The sequence below is a fragment of the Dermochelys coriacea genome, chromosome 26 (assembly GCF_009764565.3).
Source record: "Dermochelys coriacea isolate rDerCor1 chromosome 26, rDerCor1.pri.v4, whole genome shotgun sequence".
Classification (NCBI taxonomy): domain Eukaryota; kingdom Metazoa; phylum Chordata; order Testudines; family Dermochelyidae; genus Dermochelys; species Dermochelys coriacea.
In genome coordinates, this window is record NC_050093.1 from 10,563,373 (window position 1) to 10,588,775 (window position 25,403).

Below are 25,403 nucleotides of genomic sequence, written 5' to 3' on the forward strand. Positions count from 1 at the left end.
AGAAGGTAATAGAAATGAAATATTTCCATTTCTATGCTGGTCATTAAGGAACATCACAAAGGAAAATTAGAATAGTTCGACAGCGGTTCAAACAGCTACAAGGATATTTTTACCATCTTCGGGAAAACCTTGAAACAAAGTTTATTCTTACAACAAGACTAGCCTTTTAAGATGCCCTTATTTTAGGCCATGTATTTAAATTGGTTAAATTAATAAATTTTCTGCCTTTTTTAACCTTTTGACAGGCTAGCAATTTATTCTTTTACCATGTATTAAAGTTAAAAGGATTTTATGATGTTTCTGTACATAAATTTGGTTTGGCACATTTTAGTAACTAGAGTTAAGTGTTAACCTCACTTAATTGGCATTACTTAAGGTCCATATGCCTTGAACCTTTTCTTAAACGCAGTAACTCTCTCGCTATTATTTACTATTTGGAGTAATACCCCTTTCTTAGAATCATAGAATATCAGGGTTGGAAGGGACCCCAGAAGGTCATCTAGTCCAACCCCCTGCTCAAAGCAGGACCAAGTCCCAGTTAAATCATCCCAGCCAGGGCTTTGTCAAGCCTGACCTTAAAAACCTCTAAGGAAGGAGATTCTACCACCTCCTAGGTAACGCATTCCAGTGTTTCACCACCCTCTTAGTGAAAAAGTTTTTCCTAATATCCAATCTAAACCTCCCCCATTGCAACTTGAGACCATTACTCCTCGTTCTGTCATCTGCTACCATTGAGAACAGTCTAGAGCCATCCTCTTTGAAACCCCCTTTCAGGTAGTTGAAAGCAGCTATCAAATCCCCCCTCATTCTTCTCTTCTGCAGACTAAACAATCCCAGCTCCCTCAGCCTCCCTCATAAGTCATGTGCTCTAGACCCCTAATCATTTTCGTTGCCCTTCGTTGTACTCTTTCCAATTTATCCACATCCTTCCTGTAGTGTGGGGCCCAAAACTGGACACAGTACTCCAGATGAGGCCTCACCAGTGTCGAATAGAGGGGAACGATCACGTCCCTCGATCTGCTCGCTATGCCCCTACTTATACAACCCAAAATGCCATTGGCCTTCTTGGCAACAAGGGCACACTGCTGACTCATATCCAGCTTCTCGTCCACTGTCACCCCTAGGTCCTTTTCCGCAGAACTGCTGCCGAGCCATTCGGTCCCTAGTCTGTAGCGGTGCATTGGATTCTTCCATCCTAAGTGCAGGACCCTGCATTTATCCTTATTGAACCTCATTAGATTTCTTTTGGCCCAATCCTCCAATTTGTCTAGGTCCTTCTGTATCCTATCCCTCCCCTCCAGCGTATCTACCACTCCTCCCAGTTTAGTATCATCCGCAAATTTGCTGAGAGTGCAATCCACACCATCCTCCACATCATTTATGAAGATATTGAACAAAACGGGCCCCAGGACCGACCCCTGGGGCACTCCACTTGACACCGGCTGCCAACTAGACATGGAGCCATTGATCACTACCCGTTGAGCCCGACAATCTAGCCAGCTTTCTACCCACCTTATAGTGCATTCATCCGGCCCATACTTCCTTAACTTGCTGACAAGAATGCTGTGGGAGACCGTGTCAAAAGCTTTGCTAAAGTCAAGAAACAATACATCCACTGCTTTCCCTTCATCCACAGAACCAGTAATCTCATCATAAAAGGCGATTAGATTAGTCAGGCATGACCTTCCCTTGGTGAATCCATGCTGACTGTTCCTGATCACTTTCCTCTCCTCTAAGTGCTTCAGGATTGATTCTTTGAGGACCTGCTCCATGATTTTTCCAGGGACTGAGGTGAGGCTGACCGGCCTGTAATTCCCAGGATCCTCCTTCTTCCCTTTTTTAAAGATGGGCACTACATTAGCCTTTTTCCAGTCATCCGGGACTTCCCCCGTTCGCCACGAGTTTTCAAAGATAATGGCCAAGGGCTCTGCAATCACAGCCGCCAATTCCTTCAGCACTCTCGGATGCAATTCGTCCGGCCCCATGGACTTGTGCACGTCCAGCTTTTCTAAATAGTCCCTAACCACCTCTATCTCTACAGAGGGCTGGCCATCTCTTCCCCATTTTGTGTTGCCCAGCACAGCAGTCTGGGAGCTGACCTTGTTAGTGAAAACAGAGGCAAAAAAAGCATTGAGTACATTAGCTTTTTCCACATCCTCTGTCACTAGCTTGCCTCCCTCATTCAGTAAGGGGCCCACACTTTCCTTGGCTTTCTTCTTGTTGCCAACATACCTGAAGAAACCCTTCTTGTTACTCTTGACATCTCTTGCTAGCTGCAGCTCCAGGTGCGATTTGGCCCTCCTGATATCTTTCCTACATGCCCGAGCAATATTTTTATACTCTTCCCTGGTCATATGTCCAACCTTCCACTTCTTGTAAGCTTCTTTTTTATGTTTAAGATCCGCTAGGATTTCACCATTAAGCCAAGCTGGTCGCCTGCCATATTTACTATTCTTTCGACTCATCGGGATGGTTTGTCCCTGTAACCTCAACAGGGATTCCTTGAAATACAGCCAGCTCTCCTGGACTCCCTTCCCTTTCATGTTAGTCCCCCAGGGGATCCTGGCCATCTGTTCCCTGAGGGAGTCAAAGTCTGCTTTCCTGAAGTCCAGGGTCCGTATCCTGCTGCTTACCTTTCTTCCCTGCGTCAGGATCCTGAACTCAACCAACTCATGGTCACTGCCTCCCAGATTCCCATCCACTTTTGCTTCCCCCACTAATTCTACCCGGTTTGTGAGCAGCAGGTCAAGAAAAGCGCTCCCCCTAGTTGGCTCCCCTAGTACTTGCACCAGGAAATTGTCCCCTACGCTTTCCAAAAACTTCCTGGATTGTCTATTCTTATCTATTCTCCCTTCAACAGACACAATTTCCTATTTGAATAATTAAGGCAACACAAGATCAGCGTAGATACCCTCTTTTTAAAGATGCCCACACACTGTGATGTCTCCACAACCAATCTATTACCTGCCATTCAACAAGGCATTGGCTGTCACAACAGCTTACAGAATAAAAATGGTAACTATACTTTTATACTTAATATACCGGATGCATTGTTCTAAGGACAAAGACCGAGCATATTCACAAAGTACTGAATGGACTATGAAAGCATTCATTAACTGGTGAGCAGAAGCTGAGCTACCGTATGTCCAAAAGATCTTGCTAAAAAATAGCAAAGGTCCAAGGATTCAGACAATTCCATGGTCTTAAGCTCATCTAACACTAGGAAACAAACCCACTGCTGACCATCATCAATAAGTTCCTCTGAAATTGTTTAATTGCTAGTATTACTTGGTTTAAGTGAGTCCCGGGCCTGCTCAACACTTAAAATTTACATTGGCATTGTTACATCTGCCAGAAGTGTGAGCTAATGGCTGGAAGCTGAAGCTAGACAAATTCTGACTGGAAATCAGGTGTCCATTTTGAACAGAGGGAATTCATCACTGGAACAATTTACCAAGGTTGTGGTGGATTCTCCATCTCTGGCAATTTTTAAATCAAGATTGGATGTTTTTCTAAAAGATATACTCTAGGAATTATTTTGGGGAAGTTCTCTCACCTGTGTTATATTAGGTCAGACTAAATGGTCACAATGGTCGGTTCTGGCCTTGGAATCTAGGAATAGGTAAATGTGATTCGGAGAAGTGATATTTACTTCTATCTGCCTATGCGGCATCGACATGAGGGGGTTACGTTAGTGTAGCTAGGCTGACATAACCACACTGACATGGGCTCTGTAATGTAGATACGGCCTCAGTAGTGCTTTTGGTAATGGTGCTGAAAATTGTTTTGTCCTACCATGCTTTGTCCTTTCCAACTAAACCACTGTCAGAATAGATTCAGAGGGTAGGACTACCCTGCTATTAAAAACCCACGGCTGGCCCAGGCCAGAAGACTCGGATTCACGAGACTTGGGCTAAGGGGCTGTTTAATTGTGGTGTAGACGTTTGGGCTGCAGCTGGACCCTGCAAAGTGGGATGGTCCTAGAGCCCAGGCCCCAGCTCAAAGGTCTAAACAGCAATTAACGGCGTCTTAGCCCAAGCCAGCCACAGATATCTAATTGAGTGCAGACATACCCAGAGGGACCCACTGCTGAAACCTGTTGCCAGTGACCGTAGTGTTTCCTAGAGCAGAAGAGGCCTCATATAAAGAAATATTCTCTGTCAAGGGTATCAGCTACCAACTCAAGAGATCATGCTGACTCTCCCCCATCTTCTCCCTTAGTGATCTATACAATCAACTCTGGGATGGATTTTACAAACAAGACAATGGAAATACGCCAGTATGTTGGAAATACTAGTGTCCCTCTGCAAAACCTGGGTCATGGTATGTTGCTTCTACATTGCCTTTCATCCAAGGATTTGCAAACATCAAACTCAGCCGACACAGCTGTGAGAAGATTATTACGGAGCATCTAGGAGCTCTAATCACGAACTAGGCCCCATTTTGCTAGGTACTAGGCTATACCAAGTCAAGGTCTTCATTACTGTACGAGTTTTCCGGCTGTTGATTTTAAAAAAATGCAAATTGGGATAGCGAGATCAAATAAATAGCCAAATATATTTGTGACCGTTTCTGCAACAACACATAAACTTCAAAAGACTTGTAAAAAACAAAAGATGTCCCTCCACCTGCGTCTGTTAAATTTTTTAAAATGTATAAAATTCCAAGAGTAAATTGGAGTAAGTAAAATAAAGTATGAACATATCCGGAGTAAATATCACATTAGTAAAACCACTGTCTGGTAGCCGGAAATGTATAATACTACCAGCATGACCATATAGTACTTTATAAACAATTAATTGTCTTCGCACTAATACTGCGCGGTAGATAAACACGGTCCTCATTTAAAGATGTGGAAAGGGGCACAGAAGTTGTCACCGTCACACATCTTAAGAGCTTGATCCAACTGCCATTGTAGTCAATAGGAGTCTTTCAATGACTGTAGTGAGAGCTAGACCAAGCTGCTAGTCCATGCCATTAGCTGTTCATGGTTGATCCCAACATGTTCTTAAAAAGAAACGATCCTGTCCAAATTCAGGGCAAAGCGGTGCTCTACATCCTATCAGTTACAACACTTCAAAAGATGATGTCTTTACCCAAAATGCACATGGCTTCAGAGATAGTATTAAGATTCATGAGCTCCCAGTCTTGCATTTACCCTATTAGATCACAATGTCGCTCCGGTTAAACTGTTGACCTGTACTTAATTCTGCATGTATTTCAACGGTCCAGAACATCTGACCTAAGTGAGAATGAAAAGCGACCTCCTGCTTCAGTTTCCTTGTAAATATCACCAAACAGCAGAAGTAATGGAGTATTTGCCTAGCCTGCTTCCTTATGAATTCCTCTTTCAGTTCTTGTTCATGCACTTCTCGCAACTTGCCTACCAAAAACAACTCATTCTGGCTTCAGAAAAAAAATTAGCCACAACCTTATGATCTCAAATAACTAGGATTCCCTTGGTCTAAAAGACATTACAAGAGACTAGTCATCAAATGGTCTGGGAACGGTAGGCAGAGCTTGGGTACAGTATCAGAAACTCTGTGTTCCATCCCACCATCTGAAATGGTTGGCACAGGCGAACATGTTGCCTTTGATAAGTAGGAAACAGAAACAGATACTGGAATCTCCATACAAAGGACCAGTTTCTCGATTTCGGCCTCATTTATCCTTTGTAACTTAACACAATAGGGATTCCAAGACTCGTAACACAAAGCAGGCATCCCTTCCCACAAGAAAGGTAAAAGCCACAGCCTGTTCAAATCCTATCACAATGCAGTCAGCTCAACTGCTATTTGACTTCATGGCCTTTTAATTTTATTTAACATTCGCCAGAGAAACAAGAGCGTGTTGCTATTTTTTAACGCAGCATTTTATTCCGAATTACAAGTTGGTAATAACTTCATAGAATGACAAGCGACAAAGCCATGACAAGCTATCAAGGTTGTAGGTTTGGTGCTTTTTTTGGAAAGCATTTATATGCTCATGAATATTGTAAGATTCTTTTTTTTTAAAAACTTACATTCAATCAGCACCACAAAATAGAAAAACTTTGAAATGTACACTTAAAAGCACAGTATAGTATTCTAATTGATAATGCTAAATTAATGACAACAAAAAGACCACCAAAAAACCATGATAGTTCAGTAGCCAAATAAGAGCCACGATCACAGCTGTGTCTCGAAAGTGGGTTCAGTATACATCTATAGTACTCTGCAAGTATAACTTCAGGCTACACCTATTTGACACAAAGCTCCTTTCAAACATTTCCCACCTTGGCTAATACCAGTTCAGCTCCACTGTCGTTAGCAATGTTGATAGCCCTGGTGTAGACAGGCCACCAGCATATTAATGGCCACATCATCTAACTCCATGCCAGTGGGCATAGTGCTTCAAATATCAGCAGCAGTCTGTTTACGATAGGGTACCTGCGAGTGCACAAAGCCTAAAGTTCTCTCTCCCCACTCCAACCTACTTTTAAATTTTACAGCTGATCACAGCAAGAACAAGCATCCTGCTAAGAGTGGAAACCACACTGAAAAAAAATAAAAGAAAAGGAAACCTTGACCCGCTAAGATTGTGCCTCTTAAATCTAATGAGATATCAGGGGATAACAAGCAAGCCAGAGTAGCCACAATGAAAATGTGCTAGGGCATTTTAATAAAATAATACTAATAGTAATAGTACTAATGGGGCTCAAGCTTACTAAATGCACGTAGGCATAAGAATCTATTACTTGTACTCAGAAATTAGATATGGAAGAGACCTATTAAGTCAACTTGCTCATTCACCTGACAATACAGAGTTGCTCTCTACAATACATTCTCAAAATGTTTCATCCAGTCCACTTAAAATGACTTACGCAATACGGTAGCTGACTTACAAATATATGCAGCTAATAAATTTCACAGATGCCTAGAACATTCCAAGCCAGCCCTATGTGTAGTGTTAGATTTAAAACACCTGGGGGAAGAGAGAGAAACCAACCAACTTTTCCTTCAGTATTTATACTCTGTATACTTTGAGCCATTTTATTCTAAAAACAAACATTGTTAATGTTAGAAGAAGGTTACTAAAATCAGACCTCAATCCCCTTAAATCACCAGGCAGATAACAAGCAAACATTCCTTTACATCTAAACTATGATTACTCAAGAAACCCTATTTCAGCCATTATTTTTAACCAACATAGAACCTAAAAGTCTAAAACAAGAATACAATTAAATGTCGTATTGCAGCTTATACTTTTCAAATGCAGTTCGAACAGAATTACTCTTCCTCTATGCCCTTTTAAAAACCCTGGAATCATTCAGAGAGCTCATTTTCTCCAGCATTTTGACGTCACAAGCATTGGATCAAAACACCACTTGTACAGAAGGGAAGGATATAATGTCCTCTGCCACAAACAAGATCAGAACCGGATCATCACGGTTGTACCCAACATCACCTGTATACTGACGGGTATATGATGCATGTCCTCACCACTAACAGAATTGCTTTGTGTTTAAATTGTCTCAAACTTAATATTAACATGATTTTGAGAACGGATAGCCATGTGCCTTGCTGCCTGAAGTAGAGAGGTTGAGAACCTCTGGAATCTCCCCATTATTAAAGGGCAAAGGGCTGGGCTGGGCTTCACTCCCTCCTGAGTCAGTTAGCACAGCTCTCTTAGCATCAGACACATGGATAGGAAGGCCCTGAAGTATGGCAGTAAAAACACTTCAGTGGAGTCCAAGACAGAGGGAAGGGTAGCTAGTTTAGCAGAGAAACAAGAAGCTGGGAGAAAAGGAGTACCCGTGGCACCTTAGAGACTAACAAATTTATTAGAGCATAAGCTTTCGTGAGCTACAGCTCACTTCATCGGATGCATCCGATGAAGTGAGCTGTAGCTCACGAAAGCTTATGCTCTAATAAATTTGTTAGTCTCTAAGGTGCCATGGGTACTCCTTTTCTTTTTGCGAATACAGACTAACACGGCTGCTACTCTGAAAGAAGCTGGGAGGATCTAGGGAGAAGCCCGAGAAAGGGAAGCTGCGTTAAACACAAACTGCAAGAAAGCAGCACAAGGGGGCTTGGAGATATGAACTGGCAAAGGGAAACAGCAGCCTGTCTGAAGGAGCAGACCTAGCTACTTTATACAGGGTCCCCAGGCAGAGCAGAGGGTGGGCCTGGGTTCCCCCACCAGCCGCTGAGGCATGCAAGCCCAAAGGCAGGAATATTGAGCCCAAAGGCAGGCTCAGGAATAGCCCAAGATGGGGAGCAAAAGGCTCTCTTGTATTGGGGGGGTTTTGTGTACTTTCTGTTGGATCCTTCTGCTACCACTCAAGGGGACTGAACTTTGTAACTTGGCTGAAGGGCCGAGCCACAGAAGAGCCATTGAGAGATGGGCTGCTTGCAAATGGTGCCAGAGACAAGGACCAGGGACAGCATTGCACCCTGCCACAACTGGGCGCTTCAGGTGGTGAGCCCGCTATGTTACAGTGCAATTATAGTACAAACCTAGAAGTTGGAAAAAAAAGTGAGATTTCAAAAACCTGATCTCTTTTCCAAGGTGCGTGTTTGTTTGTTTTTTAAATAAACAAACATAGCTGCGAGTTGTCAACTTGAATTCACTTCTTCATAGTAAGTAGTGAATTTGTTTTTATATCCTTGTTTTATATGTAGAGGTCAAGGTAAGTGCTTAATAAACTACAGCATTTGAAACAGTAGGTACGTAGATTTCAGAGTAGCAACCGTGTTAGTCTGTATTCGCAAAAAGAAAAGGAGTACTTGTGGCACCTTAGAGACTAACAAATTTATTAGAGCATAAGCTTTCGTGAGCTACAGCTCACTTCATCGGATGAAGTGAGCTGTAGCTCACGAAAGCTTATGCTCTAATAAATTTGTTAGTCTCTAAGGTGCCACAAGTACTCCTTTTCTAGGTACATAGAGGAAGACCTAAAAGTCTAAACTTCATTTTTTGCCTCCTATAATCTGAAAATAGCTCACCACCACCAGACTTTTTTCCACCTTCCAGACAACAGTTACCATCAGTACACTACTAATCACTAAAAATACGGTTTCTAATAGAAACATGCTCCACAATAAAGATAACAGTATTATGGGTTGGTCGAGAAAGGGATAAGTGAAAGCTCACAAGCAAAACATTTTAATGCAACAGAGCATGGCAAACAGATTTTGTTTTCAATTATTTAATTTATTCCTACCTTCCACTACAGCATGATGCACATCCCCTTACATAACCCGACTGTCAGTCTCCTCTTCCTGCAGATTCTAAGCAAAAACAAAACATGTTTTAATTACTGGCATGCTGTTTCATAAGTGTTCGCTCTTCATAAAGATAGTCAGGTGAGTAGTGGATGGTGGTATCTATTTCAGATATGTATGGACATAAAACAAGAAAATTCTTCCGGCTAACTACTGACATCTCCCCAATCACTTCCAACACATCTCTCAGTCAGATTGCATTCTGGTTTGTGCTATACCCTCAATTTAATTTACATGACAGACCCTAGAATGTCCTGAATCTTCTTCTCCATAGCTCCTCAAGCTTGAAAACGAAACAAATGAGAAAAATCATCCTTAAAAAATGGCTCCCCTGTTATAGTATCTCTAAGGCCTTGGCTACAGAAAAAGTAGTAAGAGTCTTGTCTACATGATGGAAATAGACCAGAATAGCTTTTGCAGAATTAACTATTCCATAGTATCTCCTTGTGTAGATACTTCTGGAATAAAAGTCCAGAATAATAAAGTGACTTTTATTCTAAAGCAGAACGTCCACACAGGGAGCTATTCTGGAATAGTAATGCAAGTCAATTTCCCCTGAGCAGATAAGCCCTAAAAAAAAGTTAATACTGTCTCAAATTAGATCATTATGGCAGGTTATCCACTATTTGTTGAGGAATCCATTAAAAAAAAAAAAAGTTTTACCAGTTTAATTTAAACCCCTTCCCAAGTGACAAACTAAACCAAAGAAAGCTATTTTTATACCAGAGTAATAGCCTCCACACAGAGGTTTCTACCACTATGTCAATTACTGGTGGGGGGGGGGGGGAAATGGGAGAGGGACACCAAAATTTCCCATGTAGGCAAAGCCAAGGAGAGAGTGACAAGCTGACCTGTTCTAATTATAACCATTTGACATGGAAAACAAGACATTAATAAATTGAAACCCTACAATCAGCAGGATCTCTAGCTGTTGTTCTTTTCTACCCAATCTTTTGATCGCTGGGGGACGGGGGGCACATTTTTAGCATTTTCTGTTCAGGGAAAAAAAAATGTAATTGCTGCTGCCCTTACTAAGTTACATATGCAGAAAAATGTCTCCTTCCAAACAACACTAATAGCAAAGCTCTGACCTTTATTCTTCCCTTTGAATTCAATCGTATGTTAACTTCAAAACAGGAGTTGAGGGTATTTCAATGCTAATGCTATTAAGACAGACAATAGGAAAAACACTCAAGACAGCATATTTTAAAAATATCTATATTTTCCCACCCTTGTCTCAAGAAGGAGTCTTTTCTTGCTGCTCCTTCACCATGTCGTACTACTTCCTAGAAAACTGTAGGGGTTGCTATCACGCTTCGTATGTTTCCTTCTTGCTTCCCAAACTCACCTTGGATCAATAGTAAATGCAAGATGAGGACACTGTTCTTTACTGCAAGAAAAAAAAAAAAAAGCAGCCAACTGCTGCCCAAGTCACTGCTGGAGAGAGTGGTAGTCACAAACCCTGTACCTTTCCCCTAGGGCTTAGACAATACTCTTGTAACTCACAAAAACTCACGGGGGGGGGGAGGTGTTCTCTTCTCACACAAAAAGAAAAGGAGTACTTGTGGCACCTTAGAGACTAACAAATTTATTAGAGCATAAGCTTTCGTGAGCTACAGCTCACTTCATCGGATGCTGTAGCTCACGAAAGCTTATGCTCTAATAAATTTGTTAGTCTCTAAGGTGCCACAAGTACTCCTTTTCTTTTTGCAAATACAGACTAACACGGCTGCTACTCTGAAATCTTCTCACACAGTAGTTAACACACAGTAAAATCCTAATAAACACAAGACAGTTTTTTTTTCCTCCACACATTAGCAGGCTGAGGCAAACTTCAGGGCAGAGCCTAGGGTTCATCTCAACCTGCTAACTCATGTCCAGACCACGTGTGGCAAAAGTGAAAACGGAAGAACTGCCTCTGATCATTCATTACTTTGTTTCACACTAACCTAGGGACTTCCCCTTTCTGCCAGAACCTGCTTGCAAGGTTTGTGATTCCCCTTTAGGCTGTTAACTTCTGCCTAAAGCAGATCCAAGGCTGTATAAGAGTTTATCTTCTCCAACTAGGCTACAACAACGATAGTTTCAAAATGAAAGGGTGGGAATAAAAGTGAATCCTCCTTTCTCTGGTCTCTGTAATTCATCTTTCATAGAAAAAATAATCACATACACATAGAAAGCTATGTTACTTGCATACACAATGCTGGGCATTAACTGCTCTACTTAGTTTTTGGGAAGTGAAATGTAACCCCAAGCGAGGGGCAAGCTTTGATGGTGAAATTTGATTGTATCTGTGTCGCTCATTTCCAATACAAATATTTTAAGATAAAGAATATGCCTACACAAGACACACATGGGAGGGGATGTGAGCAACATGGGGCTCACAGGTAAAAGCCACAGAACAAAGGTATCCTTTTAGCTGTTCCGAATAAACACACAAGCATATCACGAGAGAGGGATCAGTGGAGGGGGGGGGGGGACCAGCCCACCCCTTCAGAGTCATGTGAGAATTAACCTCGATTCTTCACTGGTTTACAAGCTTACCCCCTACCACCCACTTGGTTGCAAATAAAGATGAGGATCTAAGTGGAAGAGAGGAAAAAAACAAATATGCCACATTAAAAAAAAAATAAACCCTTTTAGGCCCTTCCCCCTCCCCCCCCCCTCCTTTTGCAAGATACAGGGACCCCCTTCCCAGGCATCTAGTGCCACAGCGCACGGGAGACAGCCCGTGTGACAGCCCAGGCCATGCTATTCCTGATGCAATTAGCTCCCTCTGCCCTTCTGCTACAGCCTAGGGAAGGGAAGCGGCAGCTAAAGATGCCAAATGGGGACCCCGGCTCCCAGACAGAACACGGAGTGACCAGCTCACAGGAGCATGGAGGAGAGAGGACACTGGGGGCGCGGGGGGGGGTTATACCAGATCTGAAGAGTGGGTCACCCCCCCCACCCCGGACACACACAGCAAGGAGCTGGGGGGGGGGGGGGATGATGCTGAGAGCAGGGAGAGGGCGGCAATGGGATGGGGCGAGGAATAGGAATCAGGGGCTAGGGAAGGGGGGGGATTATCCCCAGGCAGGGGATTAATACAAAGCGGGGGACAGGGGAGAAGGAAGGGGGGTCACTATCACACAAGATGGAGCGGGAAGGGAGCGGGGGGGGCAGCGCCGGGCAGCCGGAGACGGGGGAGCAGTGTTGGGGGGGGGCAGTGCCGGGCAGCTGAGGGGGCATTGCTGGGGGCAGGTGGGGGACCAGTGCCAGAAACCTGGGGGGGGGCAAGTGCCAGGCAAGCGGGGGGACGCCAGGGCCGGGGGGGGCAGTGCCCAGGGGGCGAGGGGGGCAGTGGCGGGGGGGGGGCAGGCGGAAGATCCGAGCTGACGGCCCCGGCGCAGGGAAGGGATGCGAGTTATGGGGCCGCCGCGGAGGGGGGGTCCGAGGCAGGGCTGGATGCTGGGGGTCACCCCCCCGAGGGGGGGGGGGGGGGCAGCAGCCGGGGGGCCGCTCCTGGCGGGGGGGGGGGGTCGATGCGGGGCCCGGCTCGCTGCCTCTCACCTGCCATGGCAGCCCCGGGCCGGCTGGAAATGGCGCTGCGGGCTCCGGCTCCGCGCACTCGGCGGCGGGGACTGCGGAGGAGGCGGCGGCGCCGGCCCGGGCACGCGGGAGGGGAGGCGAAGGGAGGCGCCTGGAGCCTCCGCCCCCCCCCAAGATGGCGACCGCCCCCCCCACGTCCCAGGGGCCAGAGCTGCGGTCCTCGCCCTGCTGCCCCCTCCTTCCTCGCCCCCCTTCACCCCAATTCTCCTCCATTACTCCCCCTCCTCCCCCCTTCCCCCTCCGCTCCCCTCACCCCTCCCCTGTCTGCCCCCTTCCCCCCTCTGCTCCCCTCACCCCTCCCCCGTCTTCTCCCTTCCCCCTCCCCCCTCCCCCGTCTGCCCCCTTCCCCCCTCTGCTTCCCCTCACCCCTTTCCCCATCTACCCCCCTTCCCGATCCCCTTCCCCCCTCTGCTCCCCCTCACCCCTTCCCCCGTCTGCCCCCCTTCCCCCTCTGCTCCCCTCACCCCCTTCCCCATCTACCCCCCTCTGCTCCCCCTCACCCCTTCCCCCATCTGCCCCCTTCCCCCTCCCTTCCCCCTCACCCCTTCCCCGTCTGCCCCCTTCCCCCTCCACTCCCCCTCACCCCTTCCCCCGTCTGCCCCCCCTTCCCCTGATCCCTTTCCCCCTCTGCTCCCCCTCTGCTCCTCCTCACCCCTTCCCCCGGCTGCCCCCCTTCCCCCTCTGCTCCCCCTCTGCTCCTCCTCACCCCTTCCCCCGTCTGCCCCCCTTCCCCTGATCCCTTTCCCCCTCTGCTCCCCCTCTGCTCCTCCTCACCCCTTCCCCCGTCTGCCCCCCTTCCCCCGTCTGCTCCCCCTCTGCTCCTCCTCACCCCTTCCCCCGTCTGCCCCCCTTCCCCCTCTGTTTCCCCACTGCTCCTCCTCACCCCTTCCCCCATCTACCCCCCTCTGCTCCCCCTCACCCCTTTCCCCCCCTCTGCCCCCTTCCCCTGATCCCCTTCCCCCCTGTTCCTCCTCACTCCTTCCGTCTGCCCCCTCCCTTCCCCTGATCCCTTCTCCCCAATGGGCTCTTCCCGCCCCTCTTTCCCCCACTCCTCCTCCTCACCCCTTCCCTTGATCCCCTTCCCCCCCATCTGCTCCCCAAATGGGCTCTTCTCACCCCCTCTGCTCCCCACTCCTCCTCCTCCTCACCCTTTCCCCCCAGTCTGCCCCCTCCCTTCCCCTGATCCCCTTCCCCCACATCTGCTCCCCCAATGGGCTCTTCCCGCACCCTCTCCTCCCCCATTCTTCCTCCTTCTCACCCCCTCCCCCCAGTCTGCCCCCCTCCCATCCCATGTCCCCTTCCTCCATCTGCTCCCCCAATGGGATCTTCTTGCCCCCCCCACTGCTCCTCTTCACCCCTTCCTCCCCATTCTACCTCTCCACCTTTGCCCCCTTCTGCTGCTCCCCTGGCCCCTGCTCCCCCCATCTCTTTTCCGTCCCTCATTCCTCTCTGCCCCATTCCTCCCCGGTTTCTGCTCATCCTGGGTCCCTCCTTCCTCGCTCCCTTCCCTCCCCTGCCCCAGCCCGCTTTCATTCCTCTTCTGCTCCCCAGTCCGTGCCCCCCCCTCCTTCTGTCTCTTCCACCCCTCTTATCCTGTTCCCCCCATTCCTTCTGTCCCATGCACCCCTCATTCCTTCCCTTCCCACCCCCCATTCTTTCCCTCCTCCCACCCCTGTTTCCCCAGCTGTAGCCCCTGCCCTGGTTGCATTATGGCTTGGATTGTCACTGCCCTGGTTGTGTTGCATCAGTCACATCCCCTGTGCAGAGGTCTGAGCGCTGGGAGAAAGGCACAGCCCACTGGCCAGGGCGTTTCCTGAAAGGTTTCCCTGTATGCAACAAACAAAAGGAATGTTTTGTGTGAAGTTCACATACACACTGTGGGGGGACATTGTGTGATGCGTGGACATACATTTAGGGACATTTTGGGAGATACTCGCACTCCTTTTGGGATGTTAAGGGTGATACTCGCACCTTTTGAGCCATTTTGTGGGGCACGCCTCTCCACACCCCTTAGGGAACGTTTGTCTCATTGTCATATGTTTATTAAAGGTTTCTATAGTTTGCACATGTTTGTAAACTGTACAAGGAACTCAGACCATTTGCTTTTCGTCCACTTACGACATCTCTCTTCAGATTCCTTCCATTTCCCTGCCACCGGTAGAGTTGAGACCCATGGTTCCTACCTTTGTGTGGAACTGCTTTGACAACACCACATAATCAACCCTTTTCACCCTTGGCATTTCAGCCTCCAGTCATTGTGCAATAGCTTCCCTAAGTGCTGAAGAATACCCCACCTTCAGAGCATTCTGCACTGACAAATACATAAATACTGTTTTAAAAACACCTGGGCAAACTATTTAATCAAAACATCGGAAACATTTAAATCCAAACTTCTCTGAGCTTCTGTTTCTCCTCCCCCGCTTTGTCCGACTTGTCCATTTTAAGATCTTCCGAACAGGAATCAGAGTAGCAGCCGTGTTAGTCTGTATTCGCAAAAAAGAAAAGGAGGACTTGTGGCACCTTAGAGACTAACAAATTTATTTGAGCATAAGCTTTCGTGAGCTAGGAACTAGCTCTTGCAGTACATATGTCTGGTGCCTAGCACAATCGGGCTCTGATTTCAAGTGGGGCCTGCAGCTACTGTATTACTGTCATACAAATAGATTTGTAGTCTTTGAACATAAGTTTTAAAAGAAAAACTGGTACCCTGATACTGTTGTAACTAGCACTCTATAAATATCTTACGTAGATGTCAGTAATTCATTACAATACAATAGACAAGGACAAGCTATCTTGTAGCAGTTAAAGCAGAAAACAAGGAGTTAGAAGCCTGGGTTCTGTCCCCACCTCTGCCAATGACGCTTATTTTGTCTATGCCTTAGTTTCCCCACCTGTAAAATATTACCTACCTTAAAAGGGATATTGAGAGAATATATGTTCTTTAAGTCCTATGTTGCCGGTACCACTCTCATGTTAAGAGTTTGCTGGATCAGGGCCACACGTGTCAGCAGGACACACAACTCTCAGTTGTCAATACCTGTCATTTATTGCAAGTCACGCATCCGATGAAGTGAGCTGTAGCTCACGAAAGCTTATGCTCTAATAAATTTGTTAGTCTCTAAGGTGCCACAAGTACTCCTTTTCTTTTTGTGGTATTTGATGTTTATGTTAAAGCCCCAGCACCACAAATTAATCTCATAATTTTTGTGGGGCCTGAGTTGTCATTTTCAAACCCTTGGGTTGTCAATAGTAGGAGCTGCACTTTGTCAGTCCTACCGTCCTTTGCCGATTGCCGCGTCCAGGTTGATTATATTTAAGTGTCCTAATTATTATATCTTTCTGATTAGGTTTGAAGCTGTTTGATTACTGTAATGATTTACTTTTTGTCCTTTAAAGTATATAGTACTCAGCTCCACTTGCTGAGATGCACCTAGTTTTTGAAACCCTGGCTTATTCCACTGTCCTTACTGTGTTGTGGGAAGTCAGTAGCTTGTCCTCCTGCAATCAAATTGCGACAAAGTGCAATCTGATAAGTTTTCAGTGGATGTATTGTCTCTAGTGATCTTCGACCCTGTCCTGACTGATCCTGAGCTTTCTCTTGAAGTTCCACCCTTGCTTATTTGATTCAGGTGCCTTGTTGCTATTACAGGAATCCAAGTCACTAGGAAAGACTCTAAAAAAGCTCTCTAGGCCAGAGGAACTAACTTTGAATCCATTACATCATTGCACCCAGACCTGCAATTCTGCGTTGATCTTGCAGTCCTCTGCCTCGACACTTACTGCAGGTACTGAGCTGTTTACCAGGTCTAACTCTTACTGCCCCAATTAAAGAGGGTTTCATTGGATCCCATTAAAGCTGATTTTAAAATCTTTGTTCTGACAAGGCCTTCCATATTCACTAGGTCACTCCCTTTGTTAAGCCCATAAATGGCTTTCAGTTGTACCAGATGGAGACACTGCATAGTAAGGATAAGTCATGATGCGTCAATGCATGTGTGTGTCCATACACTCATTATGTGCCCCGCTATAGAATGTGATCATAGAAAGCCCAGCTTTAACTCAAGTTACAATAGATTAGTGTGGAGCCATGGTATAAGAGGCATTTTAGAAATGCAAGATTGATTGATTGATTGAGAGAGGCAGTTTTGCAGGTGGCAGTTCCTTCTAACAGGAAGATTGATTGTATGTATTTACTGATGCAGATTTTCAGGTTTTCCAGATTGACTTCTTGTGCTTGGAAATTGCTGGCAAAGAAAGCTCTCTTTTCTTTTATTATTGGAATTGAGGGTGGAAAGGATAAAGAATTTGGATTTATGAATAAAGCATGTAGTTTTGCCATCCTCACTTATGGAGGAAGGTGGCAGAATTGGATCCAGAGGGTCCTATTGAATTCATGGGTCAGGTTCATATTTAGCAAAGAAGGAAAGCCAGAGATTAGGAGGCTAGCCCCAAAAGCAAGGGGCTAGAGTGGGTGTTCAGTGCTCTAAGCGTTAGATGGACATACCTAGACTCCCTATAAGGACATGTTTAAATCCCACCAGACTCATCTTTGTTCTTCCTAGATAGATTAGCTGCCTTCTAGTTGGTTTACTGTGTTGTAATTTTATTAGGTTGAAAACTGAGTTCCTATCTGAATATTGAAGACCCTCCGGCACTAACACAGGAAGTGGAGCTTTGATGGCCCCACTTTCCCTCTCTCACTGCTGTGTAATATAAATGCAAACTAATATGCTATGATTATTGGAAAATAGAAGTCCACGTTATAAAACTGTACCAAAGGAGAGTGAGCAATTCATGTAAGTGTAGTCAATTTTTGCCAAACTCAATCACTGGACCATAAACAGCTGGAAAGAGTTACAGTTCTCTCTGTACGTATCCCAATAATAGCAGCACATCTACAGGCTATAGGTACAATTATAGCAACTAATCAGCAAGCAAACATTTGATACTGAGGGACATTACACCCTTTTGCAATTTTCTTCATGCATGCACATCTAATCTATTTCTCTTTGTGCACATCCAACACATTCATCAGCATGCTATTTGGGTCAAGTAGGCCCAGAGACTCTGAACTGTCATTTCAGTGGAAGTTAGCAACTTACATACCTTTGAAGATCTGGGCCTAGGTCCTTAGCTCTCACCCAAGGATGTAAGCTTGCTTGTAACTCTTCCCCATAGCACCTGAATGAAGAGAGGATTCTGAGCATTAGGCCTTGTCCTCACTGCGATCGATTAATACCATGTTCCAATACATGTCCTAATTGCGTTGTTATAACACGGTGTGGTTTCTGCCTGGGTACACCAGACCAAGTTTAGAGACAAGGTTGCAACCAGATTCCTTTAATGTAGTTATAACCATGGGTAGGACACGATGGGTTATAACATCATGGCTTTGGCGGGAACCGTGTGGGAATATTGCAGTAGTATGAGAAAAGCTCTTGTGCCCGGAGTCCCACCCTGACCGGCGCAGGATACAAGGCTGGATGAGACTCCAGCCAGGACAATTACCCCACAAGCAGCTCCCAAGATGCTGGACTTTCTACAGCTAGGAACTGAATCCCAGAGCCCTGATTCCCACCTCTTTGTTTTAACCGCTCAGTGTGCGTCTCATATGTACTATAAATGCCAGAGAGAAAGCTAGTAGTGATCAGAAAATGCATTGGAGAAATTCATATATATTTTTAGTCAATTTTTGCCAGAATGTAGGGCCCGGTTGTAATAACTGGGCCTACACATTTACACTATTTGTAAACCCAATTGTGGAAAAGTGGATAGGTTTATAAATTGTCACAATAGCTTATAACAATGAATGTTGATGGGGAAAAGGTGCAAAAAGAATCAAAAAGCTGAATTGGTCCAAACATAATATAAGTCAAGGACTGTGTTAAAATTATGGCTGGTAAACAAGAGAAGCGTAGGACAAAACATTAATGGACCAAAGAAAGAGTCTGCCTTCACTGGCCAAAACTGTACATTTTGCAATACTGCGGTAAGCCTTTGACCAGAAAAAGGCAGCTCAAAGCCATGTCGTGAAAGCCCAAAGTTTGCCAGGTCGCAGAGTGGCTGAAGAGACCATATGCTGTGCCTGAGTTTTTCCCAGCAGACAGGTTGCAAGAGAGTCAGTGCCAGAGACAGAGGCTGCACTTTCTATGTATGCTATTCTTCGTCTTCTTGTTAAAGTCTGACAGTTTTCTAGAACTGCAGCTCCAGCCCATCTCAACTCATTTCTTTTTTCCCCAAAAAGCACAGCTCCTCCCATCTAAAAGACTGGCAAACAAGGGGATTTTTCCTTCTAAAAACTTTGCAGCTAAAGGGAAAGTGGGATATGGTTAAAAATGAAAAACCTTACTTAATATTTTACAAGTCAAATGCTTTAACCTGTTTTGTTCTACTTTGTCTCTAGCTATAATAGAAGGTTTAAAAGTTGTCAGTCGTGTTTGTCAGGGCAGCCGGCTGAGGTCTCTGTATACCAAACCCCTGAACTGTGTTTAAAAGTGTTTAATAATGGACTTTCAGGGTCATGTTAACACCTTTGACTCTTTGGACCCATGCATTAATTATGATTGACTGTAACAGCCCCAACGTTGCAGTGAACTCTGTGTAGTCAGACCCCTGCACCCACACCCAGCCCGAACAGATTCCTTATTGTGGTGGCTATAGTATGCACAAGGCCTTAGTCAGCCTTGTCTTGCTCTTCTCTGGAACCAATATTGCCATGATATTCTGAATTTAACATTTCGTAGTACGTTCCCAGGCATGTCAGTCTATTACTTTGTTTGTTTCTCTATACCACTTGGTAAGGAGGCTGCTAAGTAGGGTCAGGGTTTTCTTGTGATACAGTATCTTACTGGCATAAATGTAAAGGCTGAGATATTTTTGGCAGTCATCTCCATTGTTTGTGCAGCATTTCCAGTTTAAACTCAAGCGTCACCTCATCCTGGGACATACCTGTTTCTCCACATGGAAAAAAAATAGAATGAAATAACCCTAACCCTAATGACACTATTAGAAAACACTCAATTACTTCAGGGCATGAAGGAGGTCAGGAAGATACGCAGGTTATTCTCTAAGGTAGGGCTTTTTGAACCTTTCTGTGAAGCACCAGGATACTGACTGGATGAGTCACTGGTTTGATCTGGCATTGCGATTCTTATATTCCGTGTCCATTTAAAAAAAAAATCTCATGACCAATTGTGTCATTTATGTGACACAGCCATGAAATCTGCGTGGAAGTCACAAAGTCCTGGATAAGTGAGAAGAGAATGGATGCCTTGTCCAAGGCCAGATTGTATTCCTGAGCACCTGCTTGGAAGCCAAGCTGTTCAGCACGTATGTGTCATACTTACATGAGGGGAAATTATTTGGGAATAACCTCTGGTACACACTGAATTGGGTGGTGAGTCTACAATTCTCTGTTCCTTTACAATTAGATATAGGCTGAAAGCAAAATACCAGCTCTGGACACTCTCAAAGTGTAGATAAATCTGGATCTGGATTCTATAGAGGTTCAAACCAAAACCGCAGTTTCAAAAGTCTTTGGAGAAGTTTGTTCTGGAATCCCAACTTTGTAGCTCAGGCTCAACTCACCATCTTCAGAATAAGGTTGTCAGAATAAGGTTAAAAACCCTACTTGCACTAAATAATTAATTAATCTGTGGAACTCACATCCACGAGATATTACTGCGGCCAAGAGCTCAGCAGGATTCAAAGGATTAGATAAGTATATAGATAACAAAAACATCTATATTAATAGTAGATAGGGTAAAGAACGTAGAAATTTAAAACCAGCCCCCCGAGGTTGGGAGCAAACTTTCCCTCTGAGAAGGTTACTTGATAACTTACCATCAGTGGGCTTTTTGCTTCTTCCTCTGAAGCTTCTTTTTGACTGACTGCTGGTGGAGACCCAATACTGAACTAGATGGACCTGAGATGTGATCCAGAAATGTTTGAACTACCAGATTAAAGAAACAGAAGAGGCCATAGGTGAATTGATTTGTAGCTAAAGAATGGTTTCAGAGTAGCAGCTGTGTTAGTCTGTATTCTCAAAAAAGAAAAGGAGTACTTGTGGCACCTTAGAGACTAACAAATTTATTTGAGCATAAGCTTTCGTGAGCTACAGCTCACTTCATCGGATGCATTCGGTGGAAAATACAGTGGGGAGATTGATATACACACACAGAGAACATGAAACAATGGGTTTTATCATACACACTGTAAGGAGAGTGATCACTTAAGATGAGCTATTGCATTCTTACAACTACAATACCCACCTGCTGAAGTGAAGAAACAGATTGACAGAGCCAGAAGAGTGCCCAGAAGTCACCTACTACAGGACAGGCCCAACAAAGAAAAGAACAGAACGCCACTAGCCATCACCTTCAGCCCCCAACTAAAACCTCTCCAACGCATCATCGAGGATCTACAACTTATCCTGAAGGAAGACCCATCACTCTCACAGATCTTGGGAGACGGGCCAGTCCTTGCTTACAGACAGCCCCCCAACCTGAAGCAAGCACTCACCAGCAACCACACACCACACAACAGAACCACTAACCCAGGAACCTATCCTTGCAACAAAGCCTGTTGCCAACTCTGTCCACATATCTATTCAGGGGACACCATCATAGGGCCTAATCACATCAGCCATACTATCAGAGGCTCGTTCACCTGCGCATCTACCAATGTGATATACGCCATCAAGCGCCAGCAATGCCCCTCTGCCTTGTACATTGGTCAAACTGGACAGTCTCTACGTAAAAGAATGAATGGACACAAATCAGACGTCAAGAATTATAACATTCAAAAACCAGTCGGAGAACACTTCAATCTCTCCGGTCACACGATTACAGACCTGAGAGTGGCTATCCTTCAACAAAAAAACTTCAGAAACAGACTCCAACGAGAGACTGCTGAATTGGAATGAATTTGCAAACTGGATACAATTAAGTTAGGCTTGAATAGAGACTGGGAGTGGATGAGTCATTACATAAAAACAGGTTTCAGAGTAGAAGCCGTGTTAGTCTGTATTCGCAAAAAGAAAAGGAGTACTTGTGGCACCTTAGAGACTAACAAATTTATTTGAGCATAAGCTTTCGTGAGCTACAGCATCCGATGAAGTGAACTGTAGCTCTCGAAAGCTTATGCTCAAATAAAGTTGTTAGTTTCTAAGGTGCCACAAGTACTTCTTTTCTCATTACATAAAGTAAAACTATTTCCCCATGTTATTTCTCCTCCCACCCCACCCCACACTGTTCCTCAGACGTTCTTGTTAACTGCTGGAAATGGCCCACCTTGATTATCACCACAAAAGGTTTTCCTCCTTTCCCCGCCCCCCTGCTGCTGGTGATGGCTCATCTTAAGTGATCACTCTCCTTACAGTGTATATGATAAAACCCATTGTTTCATGTTCTCTGTGTGTGTATATAAATCTCCCCACTGTATTTTCCACCGAATGCATCCGATGAAGTGAGCTGTAGCTCACGATAGCTTATGCTCAAATAAATTTGTTAGTCTCTAAGGTGCCACAAGTCCTCCTTTTCTTTTTAGCTAAAGAATGCTATATACTACCACCTAGTGGAAAACATGTAGCATCATGTTTCAAATTCTCTAGCTACAGAGGACAGAGTAAATATATCGTTACCCCTTTTGGGGCAATTGTTAGACTCTGTCTACACTAGCGAGCTTACAGCAGGGCAGCTGTACCAATGGAGCTGCACCACTGTAAGATTTGCCATGTAGCTGCTCTATGCCGACAGGAGAGAGTTCTCCTCTCAACATAATTAAACCACCCCCAATGAGCGGTGCAGGCTACCACTTATGCGGGGGAAACTTATGTCAGTCGGGGTGTGTTTTTTTCACAGCCCTGAGCGACGTAAGTTTTGCTGACATAAGTGGCAGTGTAGACATGGCCTTAGTCAAAGTTCAGGAAAGGGGGGACCTACAGATTATTTCCTTTAGGAGGAGAAATTGATGGAGTCAGGCATCTTTGATGCAATCCTGTTTGTTTGCAAACAATGTACAGTGGGCTGTTCCCCTGAACACAGGAAGAATCAAACCGGAAATAGTTTCTTTGCTCACAGCTACAAGCCGTTTGCATAGCTGTCAGCACTGAGCCGCAAAAGCTCTCTAGGCTTTTCTCATGGCCACTTTCCCAGGGCTTGCTTACATTGCACTGATGCTGATGATTCTTTGCTGCCTTCTTCCTCAGCTTCTCTGGGCCTTCTCCTGACGCTGTTCCTCACACGTGTATACACCCCTCTTCTAAACAATGCCCAACGAAGCCCTACCCCCACATAGTTTGAATTCATGAGCAGCCTCACACATGCCTTTGTTTTGGGCAGAGACCTGGGCCTGCATTGGGATAGCAGTGGAGCTATTGTTTCAGCTACTTGCTTCCATAAAGAGACTTCATGGCTTCTTAAAGGACACCTCTACACCTCCAGTGTCAGTGAGGTTTAACCCAGTGTATAACAATATTTCCCAGACTTGACTATTTATATTTAACAATGTAAGACTACAACAAACAAAAATCGCGTGGTAGTTCTCAAATGTTTTAAAATGTGTATGTGATGTACTCCTTTTTGGACTAAACCCTCAGTTTTCCTCGTCTGCAAAATGGGGATATTAGGACTCTTTTTCCAGGGGCGTTAAGGGTTAATTTGTGTCAGTAAAGTTTAAAATGTTACTACTTTTCAAAGGTCTCAAATTTTTTTTTAAACATTAATTAATGAGGCGTCAAGTAGCAAGCCTAGATACATAAGTCAAGTATTGCTATTACCATTTTACAGACAGGTAAACAAAGGTTTTTGTTAAATGACATCTTTGCACATACCACATATTCTGCAAATGGGGACCATACTCACATTCGATGGTATTATTGAAAAGTGAATCAGCCCCCCAATTCCCTCAGGAGCTTTTTGGCCTTTTTATGATAAGGCTGCGCAGAATGCACTGGCAAAGCAGTACAGATCCAAGTATGGTCAGTAAGTGGGGAATGCAGTAGAGGACATTTACGGTAACTAATTAGACGAGACAGCTCATTCTTTGGATGAGTAGCTGATTTTCTTGAGGCTGACGTAATCATTTCCTGTATCTCAGTGCTGCAATCAGCATTTGGGATTTAGCTAGATGAACAGGGAATGGGCCCTACTGGGAACCCTTTCTGCAGTTCTTGGGGTTCTTTCCATGGGGTCCTGCCATAACTCCAGTGAAGGCTGCAGTCTACAGAAGTAAAAGATTGCTCTTTAAAGCCCTGTTCCTGTTCCCATTAATGTCAATGGAAGAGCTTTCCTGGATTTCACTGGATGAAGGGTCAAGCCCTAACATACTGTATAGAAGATGATACATTCATTTTGAAGTAATTTTTCCATTTCTTTCTAATACATGGAAAGAAGGAACCTTTTCCTAGTGCCTTCTATTATGAGCATGGGAGCTCTCAACCTGAAAGTGGGTAGTCCGGGTCAGTATTAACTTTAAGCATGGGCTTAAGTCCTACTTAAAGTCAAACTTGAGCATGTACTTAAGTGCTATGCAGAACTGGGACCTGAGTACTCATCAGGATCAAACCTACAGTGAAATCATGTTTTTCACGCAACTTCCAAGTGGAACAACAACTGGGACTTTAGCAGTCTCAGACTTGGATTCTACTCCCATCTAAACAAACAGTTTCACTCCCTGTTAGTTTGCTATATGTGGATTTCACTATTGTAATAGGGAAAGTATCAGAGCCAAGTCGACTCTCAAGTGCAGTCTTCACTAAAAAAAATTCAGCCTTAAATTGCTTGTCTTATACCAGGATTTTTAGAGGCATCCCGTTTTTATCAAAGTGAATCAAAGATATTCTAACAAAACCTACAGGGAACTGACCTATTTTGACCAAAACTGGAAAACGTTTTGGTTTTTTTTGTTTTTTTTGTTTTTTTTGAGGGCAGGGGGAAGAACAAAGTGCAAGGGGGTGGTTTCTACTCTCATTTACACCGGTGACTGCAAGCTGTTGAGTTTCTTCAGCTAAAGGAATCACACCAGAGTAAATCCAAAATGAGCTGAATCTGTTTTAGGCTCATAAGATCTCAACTCTGATGTCTTTATGTTGAAAGGCATAAAGAAATCTAAGGCAGATAAAGAATTCATCATTAAACCTGCATACCCTCTGCATGGGAAGTCATGTGGTCTAGCGATTTGGCCACTGGATTAGATCTAGGCCTGGGGTCTATTCTTGGATCTGCCACTGACTTGTTGAGTGACCTTGATCAAAACACAGAGGGGGGAGAAAATAAATCAAAATCGGGACTTCTAGTCCTCTAGATTTACCACTAAGGCAACATTCACTTTGGCAGTTTGTGGGGTCTGTGGGACAGGAGTCTGTGCCTCTGTTTCCTCTCCTACCCTTTGTCTCGTCTATTTAGACTACAAGCTCTTTGGGGCAGAGCTTGTCTCATGTATCCATACAGCATGCAGCACAGAGGGGTCCCCGTCTTAGCTGGGGGCGGTAGGCACAATGGGAATGCAAATAAAATATTTATCTTCTAGAGAGGTCTCACTTTTGAG

The 25,403-nt window shown here is 44.8% G+C and overlaps 1 protein-coding gene across 1 annotated transcript in view; it reads right to left on the reverse strand.

Annotated features, from left to right (window-relative positions):
- The window catches only part of SLC23A2 (solute carrier family 23 member 2), a 109,682-nt gene extending 99,129 nt beyond the window's left edge, over positions 1-10,553 (reverse strand). The window contains 2 exon segments of the mRNA XM_043502952.1: positions 9,206-9,272; positions 10,497-10,553. The gene's annotated coding sequence lies outside the window, so the exon portion shown is untranslated.
- Between the last annotated feature and the right edge of the window lie 14,850 nt (positions 10,554-25,403).